General features: G+C 42.8%; 1 protein-coding gene across 1 annotated transcript in view; it reads left to right on the top strand.

Annotated features, from left to right (window-relative positions):
• TNPO1 (transportin 1) overlaps positions 1-14,347 on the top strand; it is a 1,554,860-nt gene extending 1,540,513 nt beyond the window's left edge. Inside the window, exon 24 of the mRNA XM_085632345.1 lies at positions 12,867-14,347. The gene's annotated coding sequence lies outside the window, so the exon portion shown is untranslated. The remainder of the gene's footprint in view (positions 1-12,866) is intronic.
• Positions 14,348-16,302: the final 1,955 nt, after the last annotated feature.

Here is a 16,302-nt window from a genome sequence, read left to right as displayed (position 1 = left end):
TGCCGGGTCTTGACCTCGAAGGCTAGGCGGGAGCGGTCCCTCAAGCTGCTCGAGATCCGGCAGTCGGCTCCGCGCCGCTCGAGGTCCCGGTCGAGGGACCGGTCGCGGAGCCGCAGCCATCACCGCTCATCGGGGTCCAAGTCCTCGCATTCCGGTAAGCCGAGGCACAGCAAGAAGTCGAAGAGACGACATCGCTTTTCTGACTCCCCTCGCCGGTCGCGCGACTCGGCTGAGGGTTCAGGTGGCACCACCCGCGCGGCTCTTTCGGAGCTGCAAGAGTCGTGTCTGGCCCCATACCCTTCGGTCCCTGGGCTCGACGTGACTCCGTCGGAGATCCGAGGAGTCTCGCTCCGCCGTCGAGGCCTGCCGGCGTGCCTTCGGGCCCCGCAGGTCCGACTGGAGGGCTTTGCGAGCCGACGGCTCCGGCCCTGGCGCCGTCATCGACTTTGGTCTCGGTCGACGCCGGTCAACCTTACGACCCCTCCGCCTGCGCCGACCCCTTCGGTGACGCCCCCGGCGCCATCTTCGGACGACGTAGTCCCCAGGTTTAGTCCCGGTCCGGGCCCGGCGTCGGAGCGGCCCCGTGTCCGGCGCCGATGGATGACAGATTCATCGTCAGGAGGCTCTGCGCTTCTGGACATGGCTGGAACATCAGGGCATCACCCTGGTGGTTCAACACCTGGCGGGCTCTCTGAACGCCAGGGCGGACAAACTCAGCCGCCAGTGCATGATGGATCACGAATGGCGTCTGAACTCGGACGTGGCGCAAGGACTCTTTCGGCAGTGGGGAGAGCCTTGGTTAGATCTATTCGCCATCAAAGAGAACGCGCAATGGCATCAGTTCTGCGCGTTGGAATTTCCAAGATGGCACTCGCTCGGAGACGCTTTTCGTCGCGAGTGGAGTTGCGGTCCGGGCCTAAGTCATCCTTGTGGCTCTGGATTGGGCACGAAGAAACTGGTATCCCGAGCTACTCAGTCTGTCCATCGATCCCTCGATTCGAATGCCTCTTCAGGAGGACCTTCTGTCAAAGCAGCAGGGGACGGTCCTCCACCCGAACCTGTCCAGCCTCCACACGTGGAGATTGAGCGGCGACAGTTGATGCCATTTGACTTGCCTCCTGAAGTCTGTGATGTCAGTCTGGCAGCCAGGCGTCCCTCCACTAAAACGGTATACGCCTGCAGGTGGAACAAATTTGTGGCATGGTGCACAGCAAAGGCTGTGGATCCCCTTTCCGCCCCTCTTTCTGAGGTTCTCCTCTTTCTTCTTTCCCTGGCCCAGCAGGGCTCTGCTCTGGGCACCCTCAAGGGATATCTTTCAGCTATTTCTGCTTTCTTACGGCTTCCTGATCAGCCTTCTCTTTTCAAATCCCCTGTTGTTGCTCGATTCTTTAGAGGCATTACTCATATGTTTCCTCCTGTCCCTTTCGTAATGCCTCAGTGGGATTTGAAACTAGTGTTAACCTATCTGATGTGCGCTCCCTTTGAGCCACTTCATAATTGTCCTCTTCGTCTTCTGACTATTAAGACTGCCTTCCTGGTTGCCATCACCTCTGCTAGACAGGTGAGTGAGCTTCAGGCTCTATCTTCTAAGCCTCCTTTCCTTTCTGTCCATCCGGACAAGGTTGTGCTCAGGACTCGTTCTTCCTTTCTCCCTAAGGTGGTAACTGCTTTTCACATCATCCAGTCTGTTACACTGCCCACCTTCTTTCCGCCTCCGCATCCCTCGAAAGAGGAATAGAGGCTCCACCGTCTGGACCCAAAACGTGCGCTGTCCTTCTATCTGGACCGCACAAAACAGTTCCGGGTGGACGACCAACTCTTTGTTGTCTACGTGGGCGCTAAGAAGGGGCGGGCAGTGCACAAGCGAACCATCTCTCGGTGGGTCGTTTTGTGCATTAAGGCCTGTTATTCCTTGGCTAAGAAGGATCCTCCTGTGGGGCTCAGAGCCCATTCCACCCGGGCCACAGCGACTACTACTGCCCTGGGACGGGGAGTCCCTCCTCAGGACATTTGTTAGGCAGCAACATGGGCCTCGCTGCACACGTTTGCCAAGCATTACTGCCTGGACAGCTAAGTCCGGAGAGACGGCTTCTTTGGCCGTTCCGTTCTCCGGGACTTCCTGGTGTGATCTTGATTCGCAGACCCACCACCGGGTATGGTATTGCTGGGGTATCTATTCTAAGGTAAGGAATCTAACTAACGTGTTTCCTTCAGATAAACAAGTTACTTAGCTTCAGTAATGATATATCTGTAAAAAACATTAGTTGGATTCCTTACCGCCCCACCCATCCTCCCCGTTCTGGGAACTGATATCTAGGGTTAAGGACATCCCTTTCAGGGCCCTAGATTTATGGCACCAGTGTCTGTCTCTTGCATGGCTCTGCGTTTCTGGCGCGGAAAGTTACGTACAAGAACCGACGTCAGCACGCGAGGGTGGCGTCTAAGTACTCCGACGTCATCCCAGCGATCACGACGCCGGACGCAGAGCCACATACGACGCCTAGCGACGCACAAGGGTATTGCTGACGAAAATCTTTCCGGATCCCGCCTGACGCCTGGGGATATTCTAAGGTAAGGAATCTAACTAACTAATGTTTCTTACAGATATATCGTTACCGAAGGTAAGTAACTTGTTCATTACATATGTGCATAGGCCTTAAATCTTTATTTATAATAAACTACATAACGTCACGCGCTATATTATTTAACATCCCGTTCCTAACTAAAAAACAAATACTTAATAAATATTGTTCGGGAAACTTAGTTTATTTTGCAATCTCCGCACTACCGGTCCCCAATACATACCCCGCCAGCTGCACCGCCCTTTTCCCCAACCTTCTTTCTCCTTTACCCACCGCACTTTGGTCCACCTCCTCATACCCTCCTCACCTCTGTAGCCGCCGCACCTCTTTTCATAACAAAATTCTCTTGCTTTCACAAACGTCTCACGTAAAACTGCTATACTACCTCCACCACGCACAAAATACCTAATATGCACTAACACATAACCCGCCAGCTGCTACTCGCCTTTCCCCAACATTTTCTCTTCTTTACTCACCGCACTTCAGTCCACCTACTCATACACTCCTCACCTCACTCTGTAGCCGCCGCACGTCTTCTCCTAACAAAATTCCCCTGTTTTCACAAACGTCTCGCCCAAAACTTCGGGACTACATACACCGCGCACAAAATATGCAATATACACTAACACATAACCCCCCAGCTACCCCTCGCCTTTCCCAACCTTCTCTCTCCTTTACCAACCACACTTCACTCCCTCATACCCTCCTCACCTCACACTGTAGCTACCGCACCTTTTCTCTTGACAAAATTGCCCTGCTTTTACAAACGTCTTGCCTAAAACTGCTACACTACATCCACCGCGCACTAAATACCTACTCTACACTAACACATACCCCGACAGCTGCCCCGCACCTTCCCCCAACCTTCTATTCCTTTACCCACCGCACTTCAGTCCACCTCCTCATACCCTCCTCACCTCAATCTGTAGCCGCCGCACCTCCTCTCTCGATAAAATTTCCTTCCTTTCGCACACGTCTCGCCTAAAACTGCTGGACTGCGTGCACTGCGCACAAAATATCTAATACGCACTAACGCGCCATTATGCACGTGCACAACGTCGTCAGCAACACTTCCGCAACAGGAAATTTGATCCATAATCTCATGGGGTGGCGATAAACCAGTCTTTTTGTCAGGAAGGAGTACTTCTCATGCTCATCAAAATAAGACTAAGGACATCACGCCACTTTAAACCAGTTAAAACACAGACCTTTGCCAGTTTGTTTTTGAGAGTTCCGTTTGCTCTCTCAGCAGCACCAGAAGATTGTAGACAATAACTACAATAAAACCTTTGGTTGATTTCAAATGCTGTGCAAATTATTCGCTTGACCTCAGTTTTAAAATGGGTCCCACGATCAGTCACAATAGAAGTTGGAAGGTCAAATCGCGGTATCAACTCCCTGAAAAACAATTTAGCTTCTGTAAGGCTATCTGCTTTGTGGGAAATGTTTTTACCTTTTTAGAAAACAAGTAGATAACACCTAAGACTTACTTCAAACCATTACAGCTTGGCATCTCAATAAAATCTGCTTTAAGTCTTGTAAGTGCGCCTCCTGATTTGCCAGTATGATTCATAACAGGAACAGTTTTTTTACCTTGATTATCTAAGTGACACACCCAGACATCGACAGCAAACTTCTGCAGCAACCTTTTAAAATCCTGTATTTTCCCAGTACTTTTTGAAAATCATAACCAAACTATCTCTGTCTTCATGCATCTGGTTATGTAAATACTTGCATATAGGATATAACATTGAATTTTGTAATACATACAAATCCTGATTTTTCTTGTAGACTAGTCTCTCATTTTCTTTTCTCGTTTTCTGCGGCTTCCTCCGGCAAATCTCTTAATTCTCTCAAGAATGTCTGCATTGAAGCCCTAAAAAACAATTCACATTTTCTGCATTTTAAATAGAATAAGTTCTCTCCATTTTCACTTTCCTGTACAAATGTCTCATCCTGTAATGCTCAATATTTTGCCATCTGGCCCACAAATTTGTTCTCAAGCATGACCATGTCTGTTCCAGCTTTATGAGCTATACATTTAACAACTACAATCTCCTTCGGCTTTTGTATAGCTTTCAACGAATCCAATATGTAAACACCATTTTTATAGGGACTCCTGAAGATGACATAAAATCCCTTTGTGACCATAGTTAACCTTAGTCATGGCTAACCCCAAAAACATATTGGCTGCCTGTTTAAATTGTCACATCCAAATTTTCCGATAAATAAGCTCTTGTTAAGGCAACCAGTTCTGCCACTCGTGCTAATGTCACAGAAATGGAATATTCTGCATAGGCAGCTCTTAAGGCTCCACATGGGTCTCTCAAGGAAGGACCATCAACAATGTCAGATCAGTCATTTCCAAATGTGTTTCTTTAATATCTGGTATTGGTTGTAAACACACCTCAGTCTCCTCAATGTAGGTTAGGTTTGTCATCAGTCCCATCATCATTTTCCTTGTCTTGACAACTTTTTGTCTGAATAGGAGGCAGCATTGCTGGGTTCAAGACAGTGCATCTCCTAATAGAGATATTTTCTGATACATGTATGAGCTGCACATAATGAATCAGTCCACTTATTGTTATATGTTGGGTTCTTGTTCTTGTCAAAAAGGAATTCAACTGAATGTGGGACATATACAATTTGAGTACCGCTCATGACAATCCCTTCACTTTGTTCAGTAGTAATGCAAACCGCTGCAACAGATTTCAAACAACCTGGGAGACTTACAGCTACTGGTCCAGCACAGCAGAAAAATATGCTGTTGGGTGCATGAAACCTCCAGATTTCTGTGTAAGAAACAAAAGGGCACATTCATTTCTCTTGTGACAGACAAGAAAAAAACGTTAAATTGTAACCAGACATCCAGAGTGATGGCCCATGACACAAACGTTTTCAATTTCTTAAATGTGTCAAAGCATTTATCAAATGGTACCTGATCTTGAACACTGCTAAATGTCAGCCTTACTAAAGGCTTTCCAAGCAAGGAAAAGTTTGGTATCCATTGATGACCGTACCCAACAAAGAAACATCCAAACCTCCTCCTGGGTGGTCAGCTGATTCAATTTCAGAATTGTAGAAACGCATTCTTTTGAGATCGTCATACCTTTTTCAATATGTCCAAGATAGGGGACTTTCTACAGTACTGCATTTTAGTTGGAAAAACTTTTATTTTCACCTAGATGATTTAACAAGGCAATTGTATCAAGTATGTAGTCCTCTTTTGTCTTGGATGCGACCAGTAGGTCACTAATATATTGCACTACCACTGAATTAAATGGCAACTTCAAACTCTCAATAATTTTCTTCAGGATTTTGCAAACATTTGAAGCAATTTCCATATTTACCCTTGTGGAATTCTGCACCACCCTAGAACTGTACTCAAAAATCGAAACACTAATAGATTTTAAAACTGGGAATAACAACTCTTGAATCTGAAGAATTTCTTTTGAACATAGAATCCTCATCTTGTATATCTATCGCAACACCATCTGGTGTGCAATAAATCACTTAATTCATTTGATAGAGCAAGTCCCTTCCCAACAAGTTCACAGGACTCAAATCATACACATTAAATCGGTGCTTCTTCTCCATCTGACCATAACTAGAACATCTGCTGTAGCCTGATTAATAATTTGTTTATTATCGATCCCTACAATTTGGACTTCTCTTCCCCAAAGCCCGCTTTGGACTCCCACAGAAATTACTGTAAAATGGGTAGTACCTGCATCCATCAAAATGAAAAGGAATGGCCATTGACTTCTCTGTCAACATATTGGCCTCTTTGGTCTACCTCTAGGACTGCTTCAAATAGGCAATCCTTCTCCCCCTCAGGCACCATCATTGTGAAGCTACTCCCTGGCAACTCGTCACTCAGAATCAATGAATTACACCGGAACCCTACACTATAGGGAATATTGTTCCTCATGTTTTGCTGCATTACTGGGGCTGTAGGCATTGTCATTCAAAATGATTTCTGACTCTGCACTTTTTGTTCGGTATTTTACATATTCCGAACCGCATTATTACTCTGCATCTGTGAAATTTGTTCCATATTCCTTTGAAACCAGTGTCAGACCCTTCTACAAAATTGACAAGCTGTATTAGTTTTCATCATTTCAACACATATTAATATCATAATCTCTACTTCTATTTTGCATCTACATCTGGTTTATGGTATTCACTCCAGTCTGAACAAAATTCATATTTGCATTCAAACCCATCTGATTTGTAGATTCTTTCTCCAGTTGTTTTGTTTGCACAATCAACAACTCTTCCTTAATATGTTTCTGCTACAGTTCAAGATAGTCACTCCTACAATTCACCAATTTCAAAATGTCATCAATACTTTATCTGCCCACAAAGTTCACTCTGCTGAATGTGATTACTAATCTCTGGTCTTAAACCATTCAGGAAAGCTGGTACAAGTCCACTAGCCCTATACCTTTCAGGGTCTACGGCTCAACTTTCTCGTGAAAATCTGCATAAGCCTTTCATAAAAGGCATGCACCAACTTTTTAAACTTGTGTGACATCCTGAAGATTTTATTCACATTTAAATCTTTTCCAAGAACTCGATTTTTCAAATTCTTCATCACATTATTGTATTTAGTAGATACCTCTTCAGAAGGAGCACCACTAGGAGTAATCCTTGCTGATTCTTGTGTGGGTTTGCCAACAACAGTCTTGCACTCAACCCACAAATTACTAGAGACCACAATCTCAAATACCATATTTAGATTAGCCCACAGCATCTGGGAAATGTGTGCCAATAGATGCATCTCTTCATACCATTTTCCTGGATCCTCTCAACTTGCGAAAATGATTAGTAAATGCAAACAAATCCGCTCGAGTCCATGGCACATGCACAAGTCCACATGGCACATGCACAAAATTCCCTCCATGAACTTTTCTCAAAGGAAACACCAAAACCTCTCCTGTCAAAACTTCCAAATAACTTGCAACACCTCTTGCCCTACCTTTTAGTTCCTTTCCTTCTCTTTTCATTTGATATCTTTCTTGATATTTCTTCAAATCATTCCAATCCCTGGTTTTCTCAATTAAATCTTGAATATTGGCTCTCAATGTAATTAAACCGGTCTCTTCAGTTTCATCATGTGTCGACTCCATTTTGTAATTTCGTTTTACATTCTTTATCTTGCAGATGTCAATGACTAATTTGTCAGCTAATTCTTCTAATTTGTGTCCTTCTTTTGCTAATCTGGTTGCTTCATTAATCAAATATCTAATTTCATCAGTATTGTAAGTTAGCAATCTATTTAATTCAATATTTCCCTGCAGCACCTCACCAAATTCAAATTAAAAAAATATTAATTTGCTTAGGAGCTTCTTCAACCACCACCGTTCTTAGAGGTGTAGCAGCCTGAAACTGCACTCCTGATTGTATATAATCCCTTGTACTAGACACAGCAGCCATCACTATCTCTCCTGGTGCACTCTACTGCTACAATAGTAGTAGAACACTGCATAACCGTACCACCACCTCCTCCAGAACATGTATCCAGGTCTGAGCTAACCTACTTTCTGCTGATTTTACCGTCTATGGAAGAGGCCTAGAATTCATAAGGTCATTACAAAAAGATTATCCATCAGAATAATTTTTTTTTATTCCTCTTGTGTTTGTCATAATTCTTATTAACTATAGCAGGGAAGGTTTTTACATACTCAATCCTAGCCTCACTCCAGCTCTTTTCCTGCTGATCCACTTCACTCTCAAGCCAATGCTTAAATTAGCTTTTCACCTTCTTTGCTGCTTTCTTTTTCTCTTTTGCCATTCATCCCATTTATTAAGAGCGTCAAACAATGTAGCTGTAGGCATCAGCTTCATGGCATACAGGTTTGCCTCAAGAAATCTAGCTTCCTAACTCCCCAGCTTACTAACCTATCACAGCGCAACTTATCCTTGAACAGGGAAATAATCACAAAACCTCTTTTTACTCAAAAATACAAATAAACCCTTGTCTGTTTACCCAAGGGATGAAGGAAAAGTCAGTAAATCAAGTAAAACAACTCAATCGCAAAACATGAAACTTCAGAAACAAGAATAACATTTAAAAATTAATAAACAAGGAAAACCAAAGAACCATTTTACAAAGTATTTCAGTTCACACTAGGCAGATTTTCGCCCATTGTTAATTCACCCTAGTCAGTGCGCCTGCTCCCGTGCACTCGAGTAAGAATCACCAACCCAAAGTAAGCACATAATCTAGAAAAGGAAAACTTGTTAGTTCAGAATCCTTATCAATGTGTCACTGGCGCTTCAGGCTACACACACTTGCAGACAAGTAAAAAACAGTATCTCTCGATCTTGGATTTCGATGAATCCTATAACCAAACCAACCTATGGAACCAATAAAATATTAAAATGAACCCACAATCGTCATCACATATTAAAAAAAACTCACAACAAAAACAGAAATCCATTTCGCAAACATATACTCCAACATACAGCACAAATACATACACTACTCACAAATCAATTCACCCTATTCACATGTACACTCCAGATCTTTCAGTACTGCTCAGCAAATCACTTCTTGTGAGCCTCCAACACTGAACGATTGGCAGAGTTCCAAAAACATGTTTCTCCTTAGGCCTGGGCATTAAAGATGTGGAAATCTCAAGAAAATTGTTTAGGGACTATTCTAGGGGTTGCCCACAAAAATTAGGTGCTGTTACGCAACCATGCTGGGGGTCGAACTTCAATATTGTACTGCATCCCAATATTTTGATCATCCCAAAATTCAGCACCTTTAATGTAAGTCACCACCCTATTTGTCATCAGGCCTAACAAAATAGCAGAGTAATTTAATAAATGACTTGGTCCACTTAATAACGGAGTTCTAGACCAATGAAAAGTTAAAGGGTTTTATTACAAAATCAGCAACACTTAAGAATTCGAATGATATGAAGGCTCAGTTACAGAGTACACAGAAGCAGACATCATCCCTAGAGGAAAAAGGAACGTCTCTCTCTAAATTGACAAAGTCCAATAAGGAAAACAAAAAGTCTCTGCCTTACCCCCTAACTAAGGAATTTTTATACACATTTTATTCATCGGTAATTAGGAAAAAAACCTGCAAGTACAGCATGTCATGACTAGCGATAAGACATTGGACAAATCAGAATGATGATCATCACACAAATGTTTATAACACTAACCAGTTTTCTTTCACAACAACAACAACAACACAGTCAAGGTATGTACAGCACAATATGAAAACTTTTCAAACAAAGGCTCGTACACCAGTGATCTCACAAGCCTTCATCAGAATTTCCAAAGAAAATTTCCTTCAGAATGATACTTTGGGTACATGAAGAAAGTTTTATTCACAATACACTCTCGCTAAGCAAAGTAACCACTTACATAACAGTGTCCTGTGCTCTGCGAAGACTGGGGAGAGAAGAGACGCAGACGGACATTGATTGGGAGGGGTAATGAGCAGGAGCAAAATAAACAGAACACCAAATACAGCATTCATTTTAATGAAATAGTGTCTTCTACAAAAATGTGGCATAACTAAATTACGTTAATAAACACGCTTGTAAACCTCTAAATAAAATCCTTTCAAGTGCAGCATTATTAATTCAGCAGTCATGAATATATTCATCAAATATTATTAGTGTTAAATACTTTGTCTCCCGAAAATGCACATTTAGAAAAAGCTTGAACTGTTTTCTCTCTTTTCCATGGAAAGGAGAGTCCAGGACATTCAGATTATGATCCTCATCTTTTAGCCTCGGTCCTGGATTTCAGTGAGGTTGTTTCTAAGGCGGCTGGTATTGATGGTCCCCTGTATCCTGCTTGTCAAGCACCCCAGGTGACATTTGTAGACTCTGCAGTGGGATCTGATGTATCAGTGGGCCTAACGTCAAGGAGACTTCTCCGACCATGTCCAGATATCAGAGGAGGTGGGAAAAGATCTGCAGTGGTAACTACGGATCACAATTTGTCAGCGGTAGTGGTGACCACTACATCCCTTCTGGAATGGGGCAGTCACCTAGGAGAGGTGGAGCTCAGAGGCCTCCCTGGTCTCTGGCGGACTCTCGGGTCCATATCAAACTTCTGGAGCTGAGGGCCATCTGCTTCGTGTTATAAGCCTTTCTTCCATCAATCAAGGGGAGGGTGATACAGGTGCTTACAGACAACACCAGGATCATGTACTTCTGCAACAAACTGGGTGGGATGGGGACACAAACTCTGTGCCAGGAGGTCCTGTACCTCTGGAACTGACTGTATAATCAAGGAAATTCGCTGGTGGTGAACCACCTTGCAGGAGCATCTCAGTCATTAACACCTACCAGATCTCGAATTGTAGTTGCATCTAGTACAGTTTCACTCTTCTGTGAATGGTAAAAAACTGTGGGCTATCGATTTGCCACCACTGACAATTCCCAATGTCAATAGTTCAGTACATTGGAGTTTCCAAGGCGTCTCTCACTAGGAGACACATTCCACCTATGTTGGAACTAAGGACTCCTGTATGCCTTCCCATCAATGCTTCATCTGCGTTGAATTTGGAATTAGATCAGAACTAACCAGGCCAAGTCATCCTAGTAGCTCAGGATTGGGCACAGAGTATGGTATCCAGAGCTCTTTGGAATGAGCATCTGTCGTTCGATCAGGCTACCCCTCTTGGATCATCTGCTGTTGCAGCAATGGGTCAGGGTTCTGCACTGGGGCCTTCGCAATCCCCGCCTTCATGCTTGGAGACGGAGCAGCATCAGCTGGACACCTGTGATCTTCTTCCGAAGGTGGTTGATGTTACCTTGACAGCCAGGAGTCCCTTGACAAAAACTGTATTCTTCTTTATGTGTGACAAATTTGTGGCTTGGTTTGGCATGTGGCAGATAGGCCCTCTTCAGGCAAAGGTATCTGACGTTTTGTTGTCATAGCAAAGCCCAGCATGTATTTGCTCTGGGGAGCAAAGCCCAGCAAGGTTTTGCTCTGGGTACCGTTAAAGGATACAATCTTTTTACGGTTGTCAGACAAACCCTCGCTATTCAAATCACCTATTGTTTTGCTGTTTTTATTTTTTTTAAAGGTTTACATCATTTGTTTCCACACTCTACCTTTCTCATGCCACAGTGAGACCTCAACTTGGTCAAATATTTGATGTGTACGCCCTTGAGCCAATTCACAGCTGTCCCTTGTGGCTTCTCACACTCAAGACAGTGTTGCTTTTCACCAGAACATGAGTGGGGCGGGTAAGTGGGCTTCAAGCTGTGTGTCACCCCACCTTACACCACGAACTTTCCAGACAAACTGGTTTTATGGACCTTTCTAAAGTTGTGATGCTGTTCCACGACAGTCAAACTAACATTCTACTGGTGTTCTGTGCTCCTCCTTGCCACTCTTAGGAGGAGGAAAGACTCCATCGTTTGGACCCCAAAAAAGCACTGAGCTTTTACATCAATCGTACCAGAGAGCACTGGGTGGACGATCAGCTGTTTGTGGGGTTCACTGGAGCGAAAAAAGGCTAGGTCATGCAGAAAAGGACTATCTCCCACTGGATCTGGCCTGCATTAATATTTACTACACATCGGCCAAGAAGCAGCTTCTAGAAGTACTACAGGCTCATTCCACCAGGTCTAAAGCTGCTACCACTTAATTGACATGCAGAGTTCTGTGCTGGGCATCAGCCAATCATCTACGTGGGTGTCACTCCATACATTCACAAGGCATTACTGTTTGGCTAGCTAATTTTGTCAAGAGAGGCATTTCGCCTGATCGGTCCTACAGGAATTTGATTTTAGTCCATTCACACTCTTATTGCAGATTCCTCACCACCCCACTTCCCCCCCCAACCCTCCCCATTTTATGATTTGGACACTATCTAACAATAGGATCCCAAGTCTAAGAATCTGCGCTCTGATCACAATCAATTTGCTATTGGGGCTCTGCACCTGGGGGCACAGACCGCCTTGAAAGCAACTGATGTTGGTGCCCAGGAATGGTGCCGATATAGACTCCACATGTCATTTCCAGAGCAGAACAGTGGCAGTGCAGAGCCGAACTGTGCCACCTACCGGCACTCTGAGGCACCTCTGAAAAAGTTCAGGATTCAGTCTGATGCCTGAGTAATATTGAAAAGGTTAGGAAATTACAGTTAATCTCTACCAGAAAGAGCTTTATTAAAGGTAAGTGATTAGTTCTTTTATTTATTCATGTATGACTTGTATGTTTCAAAAGACTTTACTTTGAATCCGCTTTTTCCAGAAAGCAAAATTTTGATTATGCTATGTTTTTGTTTCTCAACAGGTCCTTCAGTCTGGGAGACAATGAGGGAGCCTCTGCACCCAAGGACAAATGTTACCCTTTACTTGGGGGGAAGGGTAAACCAGTAGGGAATACAGTACAAACCCTACCCTACTGGGAGGGGCGGGAGGGCCGGGTGGGAGGTGTTGCCGTCACTGTATTAAGTCGATTTTGGGAAGCGTTTTAACATCTGGAGCCTTTGTGGGTAGAAAATGTCTCCTTTACAACTCTGCACTGGATGTGAAGAAGCAAAAGAGCAAATCTTATTCACCAAGCAGCACATTCTGGAATATTACAGTGAAACTTACCAAACAAGGACTTGTATGTAAGCCAGGAAAAATTCTTTAGTGCACAAAAAAAGGAAATCTTAAGAATGGGGGTTACAAAACAGCAAAAGGAATTTATTTTTATGTGAGGGTTCTACTTTTATCCCACTGATGGGATGTCTGATTATTTGCATGTTAATAAAGAACTACACAGATGAAGTCAAGGCATTTTAAAATGCAGCCTGCTGTCCATAGAAGCAGCAGGCACCTGCAGTTCAAAGCATTTCACCCAAAAATGTAGAGCTCACCTGCCATAAATGGAAGCATTAAGCAAGTTGCCATCTTTTTTGGGGGGCATAATCAGTTAAAGAGTGAATACATTATAGTTTTACATTAAAACATTAACAAATGGAGGTGATTTAGTGGTAGTATTTTAATTTTTTGCCAGGGCATTGTTTTCAAAACATGCATTATGGCTCATATAGGTTGGAAGTAACTCAGTTTATTTTAAGTGACATGCTTGCATTGTACCAGGCCTGACTGGTATTTATTTACCCACGTTGTGCCAGATTTGTATTGCAGATTACCGATTATAGCCTTGCATTCACAATAAACCCTCTTAGGTTCTGTGGATTTTATGCTAAAGATAGAAATATAAAATACTGTAGACTTCAGCTAGGCCTTTAAAAATCACATTAGGATCTAATAGAAATATGACTGTCATTGTATTATGAGTAACCCGCACAATGTGGAAAGCTGATATACCTGTGCAAAATCCTGCCAGTGCTATCAATGTGATGTGCTTTCTGCATGGTTAATATGCTAGTATGTTATATAAGAACCTTAAAGATTAACATGTTTAAAATTAAATCAGTTACAAGGCTACTTAAATGTTAGATGGCACAAAAGGACAAATGTAGAACATGAAAACATAGTTGTTTTATATTACAGTGTTTACTCCCACCCAACAAACTATCTGCTATACTTTGTTCGAAGCATGATCATAAAGAGAATTTAAGTTTAGCGGATGTGAAGCAGGGTACCTGCACTGTACTGGTGCATGTTGGTGGCCCACAGTGCCCTGGATAGGTACACAGTGGTGCAGGTTAAAAGCAGAAGTTGGTTTTGATCCCTTTATTTTCATTGGTTTAGCTATTATGTTTCTTTCTATAGTTACATGTATTCCTGTGAATAAACCCTTGTTAATTTAACCTCTTACTTTTCCTTCCATGTGTATTTTCTTATGTACTGTGAATGTGGAACCATAAATGGTACACTTGGTTATGTGTCATAGTAATTGTCTGTGTCTAAATTAAGACTGCATCAAAGGGTATCCCATGATGGTGATGAACATTATGAAGTAAAATGGCTAGAATTCCGCTGGTCAGATGTAACACCATAGTTTTCCATTACTGCAGGCTGTGTTGCATTGAATAACACGCCACTTAAAGTGTAAAGTCACATTTATAGTTCATGTCACCTTTCATTTGCAGTTCTATATATTGCTGAAAGATAGACGTTCCTTTCTAGGAATAGTTGTTTGTGTTAGCTTCTGCTTTGAATTCAAGCTAATGCTAGGATTATTAACATGTGGAATTTGAGTTTCTAATGAATACCAACCCCTATCCATTATTCAGTATGGCCCAAGACACCAGCCTGGGCTCTGTCCACACTACATGGCCACCAACAAATGCAAGTGATATAATGAGTTGATTGCCCTCAAGCAAGATAGATGAAAGTGATGTTACTTTATTTACTGTTGGTGTGACCTTTTGCAGACACAAGGAAAGAAAAATCACTGTTAACCTTCCTCCATAGTCACAAAGTAGAAGATGTTCAAACATCTGATCAAAGTTATAACAGACTAATTGATGTTAGTGTTCACCTTTTCAAAATCCCTACAGCCAGTTCTCTAGATTTCATGTGTTTTAGACCTTAACAGAAAGGATCTTGACCATAAAGGTGCTGGAAATGTTATGTTCTGTGACAGTTCAGTAACATGCTGCCTTTCAGATCCAGTTCCTTAAAGTCCTGAGCAATGTGGCTACTGTAACCCCAGCTCTCCCTTTGGCGGATGTGGCTGCAATCTGTATCTTGGGCTCTTCCAGCTACAGTCCATCTTAGTATTTGAGCACCCAAAGTTCTTTTTCAGTGGGTGACAACACAACAGATTTCACCACCTTGTGGTCATTTTAAAAAAAAACGTACTCTGCGTACTAAATAGTCTGTAAAGATTTTGGGTTTATAACTGCTGGATTCACTGTGTTCTTAAAAGACAATAGAGGCCCAGTTATCTCTGTCCAACCGGTGTCTGACTTACTATATGGCGATGGTGCTCTTTCAATTGCCTTACTTTCTTGCAATCCAGTCCTAAAGAGGGCTTGCTAAATCTTTGGCTGTATCTGTTGTTCACACTTGGCCATTCTACTTTTCAGCAGTTCTGCCAGATTAGGAAATGTCTGCCTTTGCTTTACCAACTGGTCATAAAGTTGGAAAAAACATTATCCAAGTCAGAAACCGAAATTCCTGTCTGAGCATCTAATCTGAGGTCTTTTGCCTTTCAGACACTTAATAGAGTGTCATACATTAGAATACCTTTACTTCCAACTGTGCAAATGTATGTGTTGCAAAATATGTTATCTCTCATTGTCATGTAGGTCCAATGGTGCTTCCCAATTCTAGTAAAGTGGTGCCATCATCTCTTAAAGTTGTTGAGTTTACTTGCATATATCACCTGGGATACCTTTACTATTCTTTTGCAAGATGGGGAGGAAGGCAAATAATCAGTTATAATGGGTTTCCTCACTGTAAACTATTTCCAAGATCAGGGCAATTGAGATTTCACTACACCATGCTTGGCTGTGGTTGTCTATAATTTGTTCTGATGTCCCCAAATATCACTCCTTTAGATGCATCCTTAAAAAAGGTGACCGGTTATGTCACCTAACCTATGATGCCATTTCGTCATTGTCTTCTCACGCTGTGACATGTATCTTATTTCTAGTTGTATTTAATAAGCAGATGTTAAACAAACAAAAAAGGTGACAGGCTGAAATATTAGGCTAGTCTTTGGTTCTTTCCTCGGACTCTTCTCAGAACCCAAGTCTTTCTTTACTATGTACCAAATTGATGTTACATCACATTTTTACATGGTAACTAAAGTAACATCACAT

The sequence above is a fragment of the Triturus cristatus genome, chromosome 2_1 (genome assembly GCF_964204655.1).
Source record: "Triturus cristatus chromosome 2_1, aTriCri1.1, whole genome shotgun sequence".
Lineage (NCBI taxonomy): Eukaryota > Metazoa > Chordata > Amphibia > Caudata > Salamandridae > Triturus > Triturus cristatus.
This window is presented reverse-complemented; position numbering and strand designations above follow the sequence as displayed.